Source organism: Macaca mulatta, chromosome 2 (assembly GCF_049350105.2).
Source record: "Macaca mulatta isolate MMU2019108-1 chromosome 2, T2T-MMU8v2.0, whole genome shotgun sequence".
Taxonomy (NCBI): Eukaryota; Metazoa; Chordata; class Mammalia; order Primates; family Cercopithecidae; genus Macaca; species Macaca mulatta.
Genome location: NC_133407.1, coordinates 11206085 through 11224908, shown reverse-complemented (window position 1 = coordinate 11224908; position 18824 = coordinate 11206085). Strand labels below are relative to the sequence as shown.

The 18824-nt window shown below is 37.0% G+C and overlaps 1 long non-coding RNA gene and 1 other non-coding gene across 2 annotated transcripts in view; both read right to left on the bottom strand.

The window, feature by feature from the left end:
- Window positions 1-514: 514 nt before the first annotated feature.
- LOC144338984 (uncharacterized) overlaps window positions 515-18824 on the bottom strand; it is a 202365-nt gene continuing 184055 nt past the window's right edge. Inside the window, exon 4 of the long non-coding RNA XR_013413502.1 lies at window positions 515-581. This is a non-coding gene — a long non-coding RNA (uncharacterized LOC144338984). The remainder of the gene's footprint in view (window positions 582-18824) is intronic.
- On the bottom strand, window positions 1823-1927 carry LOC114676613 (small nucleolar RNA U13). Its single transcript, XR_003727662.1, has one exon. It is a non-coding gene; the product is annotated as a small nucleolar RNA U13 (small nucleolar RNA).

The following is an 18824-nucleotide window of genomic DNA, read 5'->3' as shown; positions in this document are numbered from 1 at the left end:
TTTTCTCAACTCTTAAAGTTTTAAAAAGACAACTGACTACTGACTATTTAAAAAGGAAAAACAATGTGTTATAGGGTTCATAGCACATGAACAAGTAAAACACGTGATAACAATAGCACAAAAGACAGGGCTGAAATGGAGACAGAGTGTTAAAGAGTATTTACTTTATATGTGAAGTGATATATATTATTTGAAGGTTGACAGTGATAAGCTAAAGGTGTGTATTATGAACCCTAAAATTACCTCTGAGAAATAAAGCAGAGGGATGGCTAATAAACCAAAAGGGAAGATAAAATAAAAAAATAGAAAGTACTTAGTTGATTCAAAAACAGGCAGAAAATAGGGAGAAAATCATGAAGAACAGAGCCAAAAATTAGAAAGTGAATATCAAATTGGCACAGTAATACTCCACATAGTAATTATATTAAATATAAATAGACCAAAAAATCCCATCAGAAAATGATTTTAAGATTTGATTAAAAAGGAAACACTAGCCATGCAGGGTGACTCATACCTGCCATCGCAGTACTTTGGGATGCTGAGGCAGAAGGATCACGTGAAACCAGGAGTTTGAGACCAGCCTAAGAAAGAAAGCAAGACCTTGACTCTACAAAAAAAAAAAAAAAAAAGGAAATAGCTGACTATAAGCTGTTTATAAAAGACACATATTAAATACAAAAGACTTATGTTAAATATAAATACATAAAAAATATAAATATAAATATAAGTTAAAGTTAAAAGATAGAAAAAGACAAACAAGGAAATTTAATCATAAGAAAACCAGAGAGGTTCTGTTAATATAAAACAAAGTAGATACAGAACAAGGAGTATCACCAGAGATTAGGAGGGAAATTTCACAATGATTAATAAGTAACAATTCATCAGGAAATCATAAAACATGATCCTAAGTGTGCATGCACCTAAATACACAACTTCAAAATACATAAAACAAAAACTGAGAGAATTGAAAAAAGGAAAAAAATCCACAACTACAGTTGGCAATTTCAAAACTCCTCTCTCAGGAATGAATAGAACAAGAAGGCAAAATCTAATAAGGAGATAGTCTTGAGCAACACTATCAATCAGCTTGCCCAATGGACATTTATAGAAAACTTTACTCAACAACTGCAGTATACAAGTTTTTTTCAAGTACACATGAAACACTTATCAAGAGAAGCAATATGGTAAGCCAAAATCTGAGTGTTCATAAATTTTTAAACGTATACAGAATATAAACATCTATTATATATAGAATATAAAATAGATATATAACTATAATATCTATATAGAATATAGACATATAGTAGATTATATATATCATAGATTCCAGGGGTAATGTGCAGATTCGCTACATGGGAATATTGCATAATGCTGGGATTTGGGCTTCTAGTGAATCTGCTTCTAGTGAACCTATCACTGAAATAGTGAACATAGTATCCAGTAAATAGTTTTTCCAACTCTTGCTCCCTCACTCTGTCTCTCCTTTTGGAGTCCCCAGTTTCTACTGCTTCTATCTTTATTTCCATGAGAACCTATTCTTTAGTTCCCACTTGTAGGTAAGTGAGAATATGCAGTATTTGATTTTCTGTTTCTGCATTAATTCACTTAGGATTATTGTCTCCAGCTCCATCTATGTTGTTGCAAAGGATGTGATTTTATTCGTTTTTATGGCTGTGTAGTATTCTATGGTGTACATGTAGCACATTTTCTTTATCCAATATACCATTGATGGACACACAAGTTGATTCCATGCCTTTGTTATTGTGAGTAGTGCTGTAATAAACATATAAGTGCAAGTGCTTTTTTTTTTTTTTCCTTTTCAGGTCAGATGGATAATGTGCTGATGTCATAACAAGATTCAGAGGGTGGCACATCTCACACATGTGCATGAACATCCAATCATCATGTTCATGAACTACAAAAGGATCTGGAGGTATCTTTTTGATAGAATAATTTATTTTCCTTTAGGTAGATACCCAGTAATGGGAATTGCTGGGTTGTATAGTAGATCGATCTATTTTTAATTCTTTGAGAAATCTTCATATTGTTTTCCATAGGGGTGGAACTAATTTACATTCCCACCAACAATGTATAAGTGTTCCTTTTTCTCTGCATCCTCACCAACATCTGTTATTTTTTGACTTTTTAGTAATAGCCATTCTAACTGGTGTGACATGGTATCTCCTTGTGGTTTTAATTTGCATTTATCTGATGATTAGTTATGTTGAATTTTTTTTCATATATTTATTAGCTACTTGTATTTTTTTTTTTTCAAGAAGTGTCTGTTCATGCCCTTTGCCCACTTTTAATGTTTATTTCTTGTTGACTTACTAACATTTCTTATAGATTGTGGATATTAGACCTTCACTGGATGTATAGTTTGCAAATATTTTCTCCCTTATTGTAGGTTGCCTGTTTACTCTGTTGGTTGTTTCTTTTGCTGGGCAGAAGTTCTTTAGTTTAATTAAGTCCCATTTGTCTATTTTTGTTTTTGTTGCGTTTACTTTTAATGTCTTAGTCACAAATTCTTTGGCTAGGCCAATGTCCAGAAGAGTATTTCCTAGATTTTCTTCTAGCATTTTTATAGGTCGAGGTCTTACATTTAAGTCTTTAATCCATCTTGAGTTAATTTTTGTATATGGTGAGAAGTAGGGATACAGTTTTATTCTTCTAAATATGGCTAGCCAATTTTCCAAGAACCATTTATTGAATAGGGTGTTGATATAGCTTGATATTTGCCCTTGCCAAAATCTCACGTTGAAATGTAATCCTAGCTATGCATGGTAGCTCATGTCTGTAATCTCAGCACTTTAGGAGGCCAAGTCAGGTGGATCATCTGAGGTCAGGAGTTTGAGATCAGCTTGGCAAACATACTGAAACTCTGCCTTTACTAAAAATACAAAAAATTAGCCAGGTGCAGTGGTGTGTGCCTGTAGTCCCAGCTACTCAGGAGGCTGAGGCAGGAGAATTGTTTGAACCTGGGAGGTGAAGGTTGCAGTGAGTCGAGATCCTGCCACTGCACTCCAGCCTGGGTGAAAGAGCGAGACTCCATCTCAAAACAAACAAAAGAAAGAAAAGTAATCCTCAGGATTGGAATTGGGGCCTGGTGAGAGGTGTTTGGGTCATGGGGGCGGATCCCTCATGGATTGCTGCTGTCCTTACTGTAGTGAGATCTCAAACGATCTGGTTGTTTAAAGTGTGTGGTACCTCTTCCCTTCTCTCTTGCTCCTACTCTTACCATATGAGATGCTTGCTCCCCCTTCACCTTCCACCGTGACTGTAAGCTTCCTGAGGCCACTCCAGAAGCTGAGCAGATGCTGACACCATGCTTCCTGTACAGCTTGCAGAGCTATAAGCCAATTAAACCTTGTTTCCTTATAAATTACCCAGACTCAGGTAGTTGTTTATGACAATGCAAGAACAGCCTAAGACAGATGTTCTTTCTCCATTGTTTATTTTTGCCAACTTTGTTGCAGATCAGTTGATTGTAGGTGTATGGCTTTGTTTCTGAGTTCTCTACTCTGTTCCATTGGTCTATGTGTCTGTTTTTGTACCAGTACCATGCTGTTTGGATTACTCTAGCCTCCTAATATAGTTTGAAGTCTGGTAATGTTATGCTTCTGGCTTTATTCTTTTTGCTTAGAATTGCTTTGGCTATTTGGGCTCTTTTTGGTTCCATACAAATTTTGGACCAGTTTTTCCTAGTTCTGTGAAAAACGACATTGGCAATTTGATAGAAATTGCTTTAAATCTGCAATTTACTTGGGAAGTATGGCGTTTTAATGACATTGATTCTTCAACTCCATAAGCATGGAATGTTTTTCCATTTATTTACGTTGTTTCTGATTTCTTTCAGCAATGTTTTGTAGTTTTCCTTGTAGAGATCTTTGACCTCCTTGGTTAAATGTATTCCTAGGTATTTTGTGTGTGTGTGTGTGTCTATTGTAAATGGGATTGATGTCTTAATTTGTTTCTTAGTTTAAATGTTATTGGTGTATAGAAATGCTACTTATTTTGCAGATTGATTTTGTATCTTAAAACTACTGAATTCATTTATCAGCTTTAGGATTCTTTTGGAGAAAATTAGAGCTTTCTAGGTATAGGATCTTGTCATCAGCAAACAGAAGATTTGTCTTCCTCTTTTCATATTTTGGTGCCTTTTATTTCTCTCTCTTGTCTAATTGCTCTGGCTAGGACTTCTAGTACTATATAGGAGTGGTGAGAGTGGATAACCTTATCTTGTCGTAATTCTTAGGGGGAGTGTTTTTAACTTTTGCCTGTTCAGTATGATGTTGGCTGTGAGTCTGTCATATATGGCTCTTATTATTTTGAGGTATGTTCCTTCAATGCCTAGTTTGTTGAGGATTTTTATCATGAAGGGATGTTGGATTTTACTGAACACTTTTTTTTTTTCTGTGCCTATCGAGATCATATAGTTTTTTATTTTAATTCTGTTTATGTGGTGAGTCACATTTATTGATTTGCATATGTTTAACCATTCTCGAATCCCATGAATAAAAACCACTTGATTGTGATAAATTATCTTTTTGATGTGCTGTTGGATTCAGTTGGCTAGTATTGTTCTGAGCATTTTTATGCCTGTGTTCATCAGGGATATGGGCCTGTAGTTTTCTTTTTTGGTTGTGTCTTTGCCAGATTTTGATATCAGGATAATATTGGTTTAATAGAATGAGTTAGGGAAGAATCCCTCCTATTCAATTTACCAGCTGTTCTTTGAATGTCTGGTAGAATTTGGTGGTGTATCTATTTGGTCCAGGGCTTTTTTTTGATGGTAGATTTTTTTATTGCTGATTTACTTTCATATCTTATTATTGGTCTGTTCAAGATTTCAATTTATTGGTGGTTCAATCCTGGGAGGTTGTGTTTCCAGGAATTTATTTCTATTTCCTCTAGGTTTTCTAGTTTATATGCATAGAGATGTTGACAGTAGCCTTTGAGGGTTTTTGTATTTCTGTGTTGTCTGTTGTAATGTCACCTTTGTTATTTCTGATTGTGCTTATTTTAATCTTCTCTCTTTCCTCCTTAGTTAATCTAGCTGGAAGTCTATTAATTTTGTTTATCCTTTCAAAGAACCAATTTTGAAAGGTTCGTGGATCATTTTTATGGTTTTTTCATTGATCATTTGTATGTTATTTTTTTGTTTCGTTTTTGGTCTCAAATTCATTCAGTTCGGCTCTAATCTTTGTTATGTCTTTTCTTCTGCTAGCTTTGAATTAGGTTTATTCTTGTTTTCCTATTTCCTTTAGGTGCAACATTAGGTTGTTAATTTGGAATTATTCTATCTTTTTAACATAGGAATTTAGTGTTATAAACTTTCCTCTTACACTGCTTTTGCTGTATCCCAGAGGTTTTGGTATGTTGTGCCTGCCTATTTTTTGTTTGTTTCAATTTTTAAAATTTCTGCCTTAATTTCATTGTTTATTCAAAAGTCATTCAGGAGCAAATTGTTTAGTTTCCATGTACTTGTGTCATTTTGAGAGTTTCTATTGGCACTGATTTCTAATTTTATTTCACTGTGGTCCAAGAAAATGCTTGATATGATTTTCATATGTTTGAATTTATTGAGACTTGTCTTATGACCAAGAATGTGGTCAATTTTAGAAAATGTTCCATATACAGATGAGAAAAATGCATTTTCTATGGTTGTTAGGTGAAATATTTTGTGTATGTTTATTAGATCTATTTGATCAAGTGTCTGATTAAAGTCCAGGGTTTCTTTGTTAATTTTCTGCTTTGATGATCTGTCTAGTGCTGTTAGTGGAGTGCTGAAGTCCCTTACTATTATTGTATAGCTGTCTATCTTTTTTTTTTTTTCGGTAGGTCTAGTATCCCCTTTTTTTTTTTTTTTTTATGTTCCAGGATACATGTGCAGGACATACAGGTTTGTTACACAGGTAAATGTGTGCTATGGTGGTTTGCTGCACCTGTCAACCTAGCTATTAAGCCTATTAAGCCTTGCATCCATTACCTATTTTCCCAGTCAACAGGCCCCAGTGCATGTTGTTTTCCTCCCAGTGGCCATGTGTTCTCATTGTTCAACTCCCACTTATGAGTGAGAACATGTACTGTTTGGTTTTCTGTTCCTGTGTTAGTTTGCTGAAGATGATGGCTTCCAGTTTCATCCATGTCCCTGCAAAGAACATGATCTCATTCCTTTTTATGGGTGCATAGTATTCCATTGTGCATATATACCACATTTTCTTTTTCCAGTCTATGATTGATGGGCATTTAGGTTGATTCCATGTCTTTGCTCTTGTGAATAGTGCCGTGATAAACATATGTATGCATGTATCTTTATAATAAAATGACTTATGTTCCTTTGGGTATATACTCAGTAATGGGATTGCTGTGTCAAATGGTAATGGCATTTCTGGTTACAGATCCTTGAGGAATAACCACATTGTCTTCCACAATGGTTGAACAAATTTACATTCCCAACAACAGCGTAAAAAGTTCCTATTTCTCCACAGCCTCACCAGCATCTGTTGTTTCTTGACTTTTTAATAATCCCCCTTCTGACTAGCATGATATGGTGTCTCATTGTGGTTTTGATTTGCTTTTCTTTAATGATCAGCAATGTTGTGCTTTTTTTCATATGTTTGTTGACCATATAAATGTCTTCTTTGGAGAAGTGACTGTTTGTGTCCTTTCCCCACTGGGGTTGTTTGTTTTTTTCTTGTAAATTTTTGAAGTTTCCTGTAAATTCTGGATATTACACTGTTGTCAGATAGATAGATTGCAATATTTTCTCCCATTCTTTAGGTTGCCTGTTCTCTCTGATGATAGTTTCTTTTGCTGTGCAGAAGCTCTTTAGTTTAATTATATCCCATTTGTCAATTTTAGCTTTTGCTGCAATTGCTTTTGGCGATTTCATTATAAATTTTTTGCCCATGCATATGTCCTGAATGGTATTGCCTAGGTTTTCTTTTGTGATTTTTATGGTTGTAGGTTTTACATTTAAGTCTTTAATCCATCTTGGATTAATTTTAATATAAGGTGTAAGGAAGGGGTCCAGTTTCAGTTTTCTGCATATTGTTAGCCAGTTTTCCCAGCAGCATTTATTAAATAGAGAATCCTTTGCCCATTGCTTGTTTTTGTCAGGTTTGTCAAAGATCAGATGGTTGTAGATGTGTGGTCTTATTTCTGATGTCTCTATTCTTTTCCATTGGTCTGCATGTCTGTTTTGGTACCATGCTGTTTTGGTTACCATAGCCTTGTGGTATAGTTTGAAGTCAGGTAGCATGATGCCTCCAGCTTTGTTCTTTTTGCTTAGGATTGACTTGGCTATACAAACTCTTTTTTGGTTCCATATGAGTTTTAAAGTAGCTTTTTCCAATTCTGTGAAGAATGCCTATGGTAGTTTGATGGGAATAGCACTGAATCTATAAATTACTTTGGTCAGTGTGGCCATTTTTGCAATATTGATTCTTCCTATCCATGAGGATGGAATGTTTTTCCATTTGTTGTTGTCCTCTCTTATGTCCTTGAGCAATGGTTTGTAAATGAATTTTCTTAGGGTTTCCTTGTCTGGGAAATACTTTATTTCTTCTTTGTTCTGAAGCTTAGTTTGGCAGAATATGAAATTCTTGGCTGGTATTTTTTTTTATTTAAGGAGGCTAAAAATAGGCTCTCTTCTGACTTGTAAGATTTCCACTGAGAAGTCTGCTGTGAGTCTGATGGGATTTCGTTTATTCCTAATTTGCTTCTTTTCTCTAGCTGCCCTTAAGACTTTTTTCTTTTGCATTCACCTTGGAGAGTTCAATGATGATATGTCTTGGGGATGGCCATCTTGTATAGTATCATTCAGGTTTTCTCCGAATTTCTTGTATCTGAATGCCAACCTCTCTAGAAAGATTAGAGAAATTTTCCTCATCCCCTAAAATTGTTTTCCAAGTTGCTTGTTTTTTCTTTTCCTCTCTCAGAAATGCCAATTAGTCATAGGTTTGGTCACTTTACATAATCACATATTTCTTGAAGGCTTTGTTGATTTTTTAAAAGTTATTTTTTCTTTATTTTTGTCTGACTGGGTTAATTGAGAAGATTTGCCCCGAAGCTCTGAAATTCTTTGTTCTGCTGGTTCTATTCTGTTGTTAAAGCTTCTAACTGTATTTTGAAATTCCTTCAGTGAATTTTTCTTTTTTATATATTAATTTTTAATTTTTAAATTTTTTAAAATTTTTCGTAGTGCAGAGATGAGGTCTCACTATATTGCCCACGTGGATCTCAAACTCTTGTACTCGAACGACCATCCTGCCTTGGCCTCCCAAACTGTTGAGATTATAGGCGTTAGCCACCACACCTGGCCCCTTTAGTGAATTTTTCCGTTGCAGGAGTTCTACTTGGTTTTTTTCTTAATGTAACTACCTCACCTTTCATACCCTGAGTAGTTTTTTTGTTTGTTTGTTTGTTTGTTTGTATTGGGTTTCAACTTGGATTTCGTTGGGTTTCCTTGCAATCCACATTTTGAATTCTTCATCTGTCATTTCAAACTTTTCAATTTGGTTAAGATCTATTGTTAGAGGGCTGATGTGATCCTTTGGAGGTGTCAAGACACTCCGGCTTTTGGCACTGCTGAGTTCTTGCACTGATTCTTTCTCATCTGAGGGAACTGTAACTTCTTAATTTTGAGTTTGGATAACACTTTTTAATTTTTAATTTGTTTCCCTTTAGTGTATGAATGTGATAATTGTTATGTGTAATCATTTGGCTTTGTTTCTGGGTGCTTTCAGGGGACCGAGGCACTGTATAGGTTCCTTGGTTGTGGATAGCTTCTGTGTGATGTTTTTCTCATATGCTACTTTTTGTAGTCATGTATTGAATGTATGAGCCAACACACTATATCTTGTGGGGCTGAGGTTGCAGAGGTGTCAGGAAGTTTATCTCATTGACTAATAGCCTTTCTGGTAGCAGGTTTTTAATTTTAGTGGTTCAGTTCAGGCTGAAGGCCAGTAGGAGGCCCTTAAGAGTAAGATCCCACTGGCCCTCAGGTAGGCTGATGTCTGGTGGTAACTCCTGTCCTATGGAGGAAGCAGGGGGCAGAGGTGGGAAGAGATAGTGTTGGGATGTGCTGAGGTCTTGGGGAAAGCAGTGGGAGTCGGGGATGTGTGCATCGGCTCCTCTTCCTGAGCTAGAATTAAAGGGACCACCTCTGAGGGCAGCCACAAAAATGGGCTCCGGGAAGGACTTCTTCCCCCAGTCCAGTCCAGGACAGGCAACTCCACAATTTGTCTGTCCTCCATTGTAAGAATCCTCCCACTCTGTGTAGGCAGCGGGAGTTGGTCCTTGCCCTCTGTGTAAACCCAAGCATCTTGAGATCACCTTCAGCAGAGTGGAGCAACCAAGAAAGGGTGAAAAACACTCTGTGAGTAGACACACTAGAGCGAAAAACACTCTGTGAGTGTACACACTGCTCCCCAGAAGGAAGATCCACTATGTGTCCGTAACAGTGTACAGCGGGGTGGGAGATGACCCCCTCTCCATGCCTGTTCCCGGGCGATGGGTGTTGCCACGTTTAGTGGTTGGTGCTGTGCCTTCCTTTTCTTTGTTCTGAGGAGGTTTTAGTGGGCTGTACTCCCCCATCCTTATGGGTGGCCCATACCCAGGTTTAGGCCTGCATGAGTCTCGCAGCTTCCCAGGAACCCACCAGTTCCCTGTGCTTGCCGAAGTTACAGTGGAATATATTTTTGTCCATAATGTAATTAAATTGGAAACCACAACAGAAATATGTATGGAAAATCTTCAATAATTTGGAATTAAACAACGTATTTTTAAATACAAAATATGTCAAATAAGAAAACATGAAGGAAGTCAGTAAATATTTTGAACTTAATTATAATGAAAATACAACAGATCAAAATTTCAGGGATGTAGTTAAAATAGTTCTTATGGGGAAATTTATGGTTGTAAGTGGGAGAAGGTTTAAAAGCAATGTATGTTTACTTCTTAAGAACTTAGAAGAAAGAAGAGCAGGTTAAATCCTTTCTAAACAGAAGGAAGAACATAGAAAAGATAAAAACAGAAATCAACTAAATAGAAAATGAACAAACAATATAGAAGATTAATAAAAAGCAAAGCTGCTACTATGAAAAGATTAATAAGATTAATAGACCTCAAGCACATAGCCTTGCTTGATTACAAAGAGATTACTAACATTGGAACACTATTTTATTATCTATAGACATTTAAAAAATCTTAATGCCAGTAAATTAAGTAATTTAGACAAAATGCAATTTTTTTGAGACACAAATTACCAAAACTAATTAGAAAACAATAAAAAATCTAAATAGCCCAATATCTAGTAATGAAATTAAAATAATTACTAGAAAGGATTCCAAAAAGAAAATTTCAAGTCTTTATGACTTTACTCATCAATTTCATCAAACGTTTAGAGAAGAAATGAGATTGTTTTATAACAAATTCTCCAGAAAAAAGAAGGGACAGGACTTCTCAACACATGTTATGATAATCTTGTTTCCAAAATCAGACACATTATAAGAAAACCACAAACCAGTATCTCTCATAAATGTAGATATGAATTTTGTTAAAAGTACATCATTAAATAAAATCTAACAATGTCTTAAAAAGAATAATATATCAAAACCAAGTGGGGCTTATCTTCAGCATCTTAGTCAGTACTTTGTGCATAATGAACAGAAATTTATTTTTTATAATTCTTAAGGCTGGGAAGTCCAAGACTGGAGTGGGGTGTGGTGGGGGGTAGGCAGCTACATCTTGCAAGGGCCTTTGTGCTGCATCTTCCCATGGTAGAAGGTGAAGGGCAAGAGAGGGAGAAAAAGACAGGGCCAAACTCATCCTTTTATAATTAAACCTACTCCCAAGATAACAGCCTTAGTCCATTCATGAAGGCTCCACCCTCATGGCCTAATTACCTCTTAAAGGTCCCACCTCTTAACCCTGTTACATTAGGGATTTAGTTTCCAACACATGCTTTGGGGACAAAGTCAAAATGTCCACTTTGCTTGTATTCAGAGTTGAACTGGAGTTCCTAACCAGTGTCTTAAAACAAGAAGAAGGAGAAGAAAGAGGACAGGAAGGAGAGGAAGGGGGAGAGGGGAGAAGAAAGAGAAAGAAAGAAAGATAGAAAGGCCAAGCATACAGATTGAAAAAGAAGACTTGGCGGGGTGCAGTGACTCACACCTGTAATCCTAGAGCTTTGGGAGGCCAAGGCAGGTGGATAGCTTGAGCCCAGGAGTTCGAGACCAGCCTGGGCACCATGGCAAAACCTTATCTCTACAAAAATAAAATTTAAAAAATTAGCTGGGTGTGGTGGCACATGTCTGTGGTCCCAGCTGCAGTGAGCCAAGATCATGCCATTGCACTCTAGCCTGAATGACAGAATGAGATCCTGTCTCAAAAAAAAAAAAAAAAAAAGAAAGAAAGAAAGAGAAAGAAAGGAAAGAAAGAAAAAGAAAAACAAGACTTAAACTATCTTTATTGGCAAATAGAGAGAATCCTAAATAATCCTTTGAAAGTACAAGAGCTAATGAATAAAGTTAGCAAGGTTGCAGGATAATGATCAATAGAAAAACCAATTGTATTTCCATACAAAACAATTTAAAATAAAATTTTAAAATTAAAACATTTTAAATTAGAGAAAATTTATTTACAACAATATTTTCAAAGCATAAAATCTTTAGGGATAAATGTAATGCAGTATGTGCATACCTCTATACTGAAAACTACAAAATATTCCTGAGAGAAATTTTAAAAGACTTAATGGCATGGTATACCATGCTCATTATTTGAAAGGCTAAATGTTGTTAAAATATTAATTCTCCTCCAGTTGATCTATAGAATCAATTTAATCCCAATCAAAATCCCAGAATGCTTTTTTGCATAAATTAGTAAGCTGAATTTAAAATGTATATGGAAATGCAAAGAACCTTAAATAGCCAAAACAATTTTATAAGAGAAGATAAACTTTGGAAGGCAGATACTACCTTATTTAAAAACTTATTAAAAGCTATGATAATCAAAACAGTGTGGCATTAGGGAAAGACAGACAAATAGATTCATGGAACAGAACAGAAAGTACAGAAGTAGACCCAGATGTATATGGCAAGGTGACATTTTACCAAAGTGCCAAATAAATCTAATGAAGAAAGACATTCTTTTAAACATGTGGTGCCACAAAAACTGGCTACCTATAGATAATAAAATAAACTTAAATCCATAGCTCACATCATACTATAGTACTAACTTGAGATATATTATAAACATAAAAGCTAAAACTATAAAACTTTTAGAAAAAAATATATATGCTATACATATATATGTATATATGTATATACACACACATATATGTATATGACTTCTATTATATATAGTTATAGGTGAACAATTTTTATACTTCAAGAACAAAAAGACTTTACAGTTATGCTTTATAATTCTTATGATATTTTTTAGTTGACAAAGTACTTTTCTACCAATGTTTTTATGTGGACTTTACAACATTACCCCATGAGATTAAACAGTATTAGGATTATTTTTCTAATTTTACAAATGTAAAAATGAAGCTCAGAAATGTGTGTTTTCCAATAGAACTAGAACTGAGTCCTGAGTCTTTGAGGCACCCAGTTCATCATCATTGCCATCACACTGGCTGGTATGCTTCACTTAGGTTGTTCTCTGATATGCCTCTTCTTATGGACTGACTCCTCAGGCTTACCTCTTAATTAGAACAGCCCTAGCACAATACTAAACCCCTTTCCTTGCCAAACTCCAGCTCTGAACGTCTTGTCTTTCCAATTCTAGATTACAGTATTAAACTGTGATTGAGCCTGAATGATCCCATATAGTCCTTCCCAGGTAAGAAATTCATTAGATGACAGTTTCTTAATCATAGCTCAGCTGTCTCCTTGGGTTATTTATGTGATTCTGGGCATGTCACAAAAAGAATGTTGTTGAAAGGCAATGTAATAAGTATGCATCAATCCTGTATCCTTTCTTATAAATAAATTTCAAGAGGGTCCACCTTCTGGAAGGAAGCAGCACTTTGCTACAGAGGCAAACACATCCCTTGGCATTTTATAAATCCCTTCTGAAGGCAGTGGAAAGATAGCTCATCTTAGTGACAGATCTGTCACAGGTAGTAAGAGGGCAACAGGGAGTTGGACCGTTGCCTATTACTGTTGTTATTATTGCTGTTGTCATTATTATGATCATGTTACACATTCACTTAATGGTAACAACAGGGCCTGGCCCCAAAAGAAGACTCAATAAAAGATGTAAACTCTGCCCAGAGGCCTCATTTTTAAGTCCGATATTTTTCCGGTAATACATTGTCACAGCCCTCTGGTGCCTGTTTTGGGTATCTGTCTGTGTGCTCTGCCTAGCCTGGCCAGAGAAATGTCAATAAACTGTGCCCACAGAGGAATTTTCTCTCTCACGTATGCTTTACTTTTGATAAGCTGGGGCCTATTCTCAAGATAACATGACAGATTTATTGACATAATCATGCATATACTTCCATCTTCTCAAATAGGTCTTGGAGAACCTAATAAAATGCCTGGGGTTGAAAGTGACCTCAGAGATCCAACTACATAGTGCTCCAATTCTGCCGTTCAGTCGCCATCCTGCTCATGCTTGAGTGCCCCTAATGTTGGAAAACACAGCGCCTCCTGAAACAGTGCATTCTGTTCTTAGGTAACTCTGATAGAAAGTTTCTTCTTTTCATTAGTTCTTAAGTATCTGCTGAGTCACCTCCCTTCTCTTTTCAGAGAGTGGCATTCTCTAATCTGTACAGGAAAACAGGTTTCTCCTATCTTTGTCCATGACTCTGCCCTCACTGGAGTTCTCCCTAGCACTGGGGAGTTCTCCTGTTGCTCTGGTTTCTCTATGGCTGCCCTGCAAATCCTCTGGGCATCACCTGGAGCTCATGCTCCAGGAAAGGGGCTGTTGCTTAATAAGCCTCCCCAAAATATAGTGGCTTAAAACAATGATCCATTATTTGTTATGATCTGAAGTGCTGGTTGAGGAGTCTGCTCTTTTGGTTTCACCTGGGATCCCTGCTGGGGCTACATTCAGTTAGAAAGCTTGGCTAGACTAGAAGAGGCAACATGGCCTGACTGTCAGGTATTGCAGTTGGTGCTGACAGTGACTAGCACTCCTTGGTTCTCCCACAAGTGGTTGCTCATTCTTCCCTAGGCTCAACTGGCATTCTTACATGGTCTCTGGGTGGCTTTCCAAGGTGGCAAACATGGAGCTTACAAGGCCTCTTAAGGCATAACCTTCAAAATAGCACATTATTTCTGACACATTCTATGGGTTAAAGCCAATCACAAAGCCAGCCCTGCTTTAGGGTGGGGAAATCGACTCCATGTCTTAATGGAGTGTGGCATATTTTTTGGTCTACCAATGCCCTGCCTGCTAGAACACATGGAAGACTGAAAGTACGAGTGGAGCACAAGGGCTTCCTCCTCTTTTTTCACTCTGTTTCTTCATTTTCTTAACACTAGTCTCTCTGGGTATATGGTGTCATGAAAATTTTTTTTCTAAGGAGTTTCAATTATTTCGAAAAAGAATTATTACACAAAAAGGAAGACAGCATAGTTGTAGTAAATGTAAACATTGCTTTGAATCTCAAAAATGAAGGAACTTAAAGCCTGTGAGTGAGTCCTCTGTGGCCATTTTACCAAATCTCAGTCTGGATCTTCAGTCCTCAGGTTCAATAATTCCTGCCTCTTTCATACCAAGGGCCTCAATGTTCAATGGTCTCTATCCAAATTTCCACTCCCTCCACTTTCTTCTAGGAAACCTTACCTCTTTACAAAGGATGAGATTCCCCTTACTCAGATTCTTCATCTTTTCCAGATACAAAAAGGGTTTAAGATGGAAGCACGTGATCTTAGCACCCCAATCCTTCACTGATGTTGGTCATCAGTCAAATTTCAGACAGGCAGGCCCAGAATTCCTGGGGCAAAGTGAACAGATTGTCCCATTCTAGAGTTTTGTATTTGATGGCAGCTTGTGAAAGCTGAGGCTGTCAGTTATTCTCTCCAGGAACCTATTAAAATAAGATCAGCTCCTAAGTACAAACAACAGTTGTGTGTGTGTATGTGTGTGTGTTTGTGTGTATCTGTGTATGTGTGTGCATGTACATGTGTGCACATGTGTGAATAGGTTTAGAAGTGGGTTTTGAGGACAGTTCAGGTAGAGTGGGTTTTTATCAGTTAAGCATGGAGTCAATTTGTCAGTTGAAAATGAAGTCAGTGAAGCCCCCACTATTGAGTAAGAAGTATCTGGCTTCTTTTCTACTCAGCTTTGATCTCTGCCGGAATCATAAAAGTCTCATGCTGCAGACTGGATTCAGTGGTTTCCAACCCCAACCACACATATACATACACAGACACACACATCTCTGAAGGGACGTGCTGACTCTTTTTACTATGTCTTAGAGGAAATCTACCTTCTTATAATCTCCACCCACCTACAATAATTTTCTGCTGCGGACACACAGATAAGGTCTAATTCATCTTTTTATGAGAGGCTTTTGTGTATTTCAAGATAATTACCACCAGACACAGTGGCTTATACTGGTAATTCCAGCAATTCAGAAGGCCGAGGCACGAGAATCACTTGAGGTCAGGAGATTGAAACTAACCTGGTGACATAGTGAGAGCCATCTCTAAAAAACAAACAAAAACTAAAATAAAAGTTAGTGGGGTGTGGTAATGCATGCCTGTAGTCTCAGCTATTTGGGAAGCTGAGGCAGGAGGATAGCTCCTTGAGCCCAGGAATTCAAGGCTGCAGTGAACTATGAGTGTGCTGCTGCAACTGCAATCTAGCTTAAGTAACAGAGTGAGATTTCACCTCTAAAAGTTAAAAAGAAAAATATAATTACCATGTACTTCACAAGTTTTCTACTGTCATAGCTAAACATTGAGGCTGGCTGAATACAATATTACCTGACAAATGCCATGCGATTGATGCAAAAAAGATAAGAAAACATATTCATGCTCATACGTATTATTTTTATGCTAGATATTTCAGTAGTGCATCTAGCAGAAATTCAAATTGATAAATATAGGATATAGATAATGGGTGGAATATGGAACATGGAATATTAAGTCATCAATTCTGTTCTATTTCTTTTTGTTTATGTGTCCAGCACAGTCAAAAAAGACAAAAAGGAAAAGATTGTGAAAGTAGATTGTCTTAATCCATTTTATGCTGCTATGATAGAATACCACAAAGTAGGTAATTTAAAAAGAAAATAAATGTATTTCTCACAGCTCTGGAGGTTGGGAAATCCAAGAGCATGGCACCAGCATCTGGTGAGGGTCATCCCATCGCAGAAGGATGGAAAATAGAAGCAAGCATGAGAGACAAAGAAAGCACACTTTTAAAACAAAGCCATTCCTTCAATATCTAACCCACCCCTGAGATGACAGCAGTAATCTATTTATGAGGGTGGAACGTTCATGACCTAATCACCTCCTTCCTACTTCCCAATAGTGTTACGCTGGCGATTAAATGTCAGCATGAGTTTTGGAGGGTACATTCAAACTACAAGACAGATTTCATGTTCAATCTAATAATTCTCTTCCATAACTGGACAAGTCCTACAAATCAGGTTAGTAAGTATTTAATAACATTCAATAATATTTATTAAACACCTACTATACATCAGTCACTGTGCACCTGGCACCCAGAAGACCCTGTTGGGTGAATACTAGATATCACTTAATTCATACAACTCTGTGAGGTAGAAGTTATCCCAATTTTCAAGACAAAGAGATTGGAATTTGGGTAGGTTAAGTGAGTAGGCCATATCTTTTACTTTTCATAAGTATAAAGCTACCCCAGAATTTTTGTCTCCAAACTCAGTACTTCTTTTTACTCTACTCAGTGCATGCCTGTTCTGTGCGTCGGGTGGTGTTTTTGTTTTTTGTCTTTTGTTTTTTTTTGCCTTTGTATTTTACCCTCTACATGGGAGGAGGAGAATTCAGAGAGGAGGGGAATATTGAGCTGGTCCTGGAAAAACAGTGGACAGAGGAGGCATAGGAGAGAACAACAATACAGGGAGATTTAAGAGCCAAGATATGGAGAGATGAATTTTCTGGGATGCTCAGCGAATATTGAGTAGAGTGGTCTGGTTTGATGGGGAAAGACCCATATTGGGCGTGAAAGGAGGCTGGTTTGGAACTCTGTGTTAGTTTGGCTATAGTCCCTGATAGAGTGTGACTAAGAAGAGCCTTGAACAACAAATTAAGAAGCCTTGCTCCTATGGTTGGTCAGGCCTAGTGTATTGATTGACCACATTTCCAGAGGTCTAGATACGCCTGCATCAAGGAAAATTCCTTTTTCATTGCCGTTGATGTTAGGCGTGTTCTGGGCTGGCCTTCTCTCACCATTGGAAAGGTAAACAACTATAGGATTTAGATTTGAGTTTAACAATAGGAAGCAAAGTAGCTCCTTTGACCTGTGTACTTACCAGCAGAATGGGGAAAAATGTAAGAATTCTTTACATGGCATCTGGCATATGTTTTTGTGGGGAGTTCCTAGAAATATTTAGCAACAGAATTCAAAGGGTTTGGATCCAGCCATTTAAGTCTTAAACTTTTCTTCCTCCCAACTCCATCAAGAGGGAGTCAATGAATACTTTTAGCAGAGTTGTCACTTGGTGAAAAGTAGTATGATAGGACCACCAATCTGGGGCAGATGTCCTAGCATGGCTTAGAGTAGAGATCCAGGAAATGGGAGGACTAGGTAAGAGACAAGCCAGTGGTGGAAGAGTTGTCAGGAAACCTAATACATTTGTCCATGTATTTATTTATTCACTCATTCATTTATTCATTTATTTATTTACTCAACGATTATGTAGGAAGAACCTACCGTGTGCCAGGCTGTACGTCAAAGCTCTGGAAATCAGAGGTGAACAAACCAGACATAATTCCTTCCCTCAAATTATGTACAGTCTCTCTTCTAAACTTATTATTTTAACATTTCGATGCAGTCTTCCAGTGTTTTAGGGTGGTGGGATTTTACAGTATTTAAGATGTTTCAGCAAAGGGAGAGGGTAGTTGGTTATATAGGGATCTCTCCGACCATGGGGGTAGTTGTTGCACTAAGTAAGAGTCTGACTTAAATTTCTACTAAATATCCCCCAGCATAGGAAGATAAGCATCTAGAATTCGTGTTTATAGGATGTGCATCTGAGCCTGTGATGAGACCTCTACTGGAATTCATCTTAAAAGCAGTCAAGGAATGAAGTGAGAAGATCTTTTTCTTCTTTATTCCTAAGCAAAAACAATGTGGGATAGAGTAGCCATAGGCCAAACCCTCTTAGGAAAGCTGGCCAGGAATGCAAGCACCATGAAAGTTCTTTCACAAGAGAAGGAGAATTGCCTTCTAGGATTATCCTGATTTCAAACTCAAGATAACGTGAGATTGGTTTATTTTTGCTCTGGGCTTGAAAATTTAACTGACTCAGGAGAGAAATGTTAGGACCAATTTCTGGCCTTGAAAAATTCCCTATCAGGAGATTAGTAAAAAGGTGCATTTGCAGTAATCAGCTTTTTTTCTTTAGCTTACACCTCCACCTGCATCATGTAATTGCATCAATACCTCCTCAAAGCCCCATAAGATTATTTTTGAGAAAATGTAATGTGTTGCTATGTAACTTCTCTAAGCCTCAGTGTCCTCACCTGTCCAACGGGGTTGATGATATTTTAGCAGCACTAAGTTGTATCACAGAGGTGATAAGCCAAATTAAGTCACTTAGCCAAATATAGTACCTAGTACCAGGCTGTCACCTAATACTTGTCTCATCTAGGAAAGTT